The sequence below is a fragment of the Seriola lalandi genome, unplaced genomic scaffold (assembly GCF_002814215.2).
Source record: "Seriola lalandi dorsalis isolate HSWRI2012SDOR001 ecotype SW California unplaced genomic scaffold, Sedor1 jcf7180002035396, whole genome shotgun sequence".
NCBI classification, from domain to species: Eukaryota; Metazoa; Chordata; class Actinopteri; order Carangiformes; family Carangidae; genus Seriola; species Seriola lalandi.
Window position 1 is genome coordinate 1 of NW_019505972.1, and position 703 is coordinate 703.

The window sequence follows — 703 nt, forward strand, 5'->3', positions numbered from 1 at the left end:
GGAAGAGCGAGTTGTCTTCCCTCCCAGAGACCAGGAGAGGCAGCCCAGGTGACCGTTCAAGGCAGCGACGGGGAAGAACACCTCCTGTCCTGGGAAGGAGAGTCTCCAGAGGTGAGATTCACTTCAGATATCACTGTTTCCTCTAATGAATATCAGATCTATATTCACACACACTGCTCTCTTATTATCTTTCAGCTGTCTTCTTGGACTGAACTCGGGCCCTGCAAACTGGGCCAGTGTTAGCCGCCTGGTGGAGGCCGTTTGCAACCAGCTCTGCGTCTTCACCCGGTGGCCACGTGGTCCAGAGGGACCGCGAGGACTCGCATGTCATTCATTCTCAAGGATCATGTGGCATCAGAGAGGCAGTGCTGGCCGGCCCCAGGTTGATGGCTCAGACCAACATCCAGCTCTTTAAATTGAATCGAGGACTCAGTGGTGAGAGTTTGTCATAAAGCTGTTGGTGTGTTGTAATCTGTTCTGTGATTTATCTTTTAATGAAAGATGAAAATCCTAAAACAGTCTGTTTGTCTGTGTGTTCCAGGTGCTGGTCAGACTCTCCCTTCAGCAAAGGGTCTGTCCTTGGTCCAGGTGGGACAAGGACAGACCTTTAACTTCAATGTCCCGGAGGAGCAGCATGGCCCCTCATCCAGTGCTGTTGGTCCTCCCCTCGCTCCAGCACCACTCCCCTCCTCTGTTCCTCCAC

At 52.5% G+C, this 703-nt stretch overlaps 1 long non-coding RNA gene across 1 annotated transcript; it reads left to right on the forward strand.

Annotated features, from left to right (window-relative positions):
- On the forward strand, window positions 1-697 carry LOC147819860 (uncharacterized). Its single transcript, XR_015436149.1, has 3 exons — window positions 1-111; window positions 196-435; window positions 542-697. It is a non-coding gene; the product is annotated as an uncharacterized LOC147819860 (long non-coding RNA).
- Window positions 698-703: the final 6 nt, after the last annotated feature.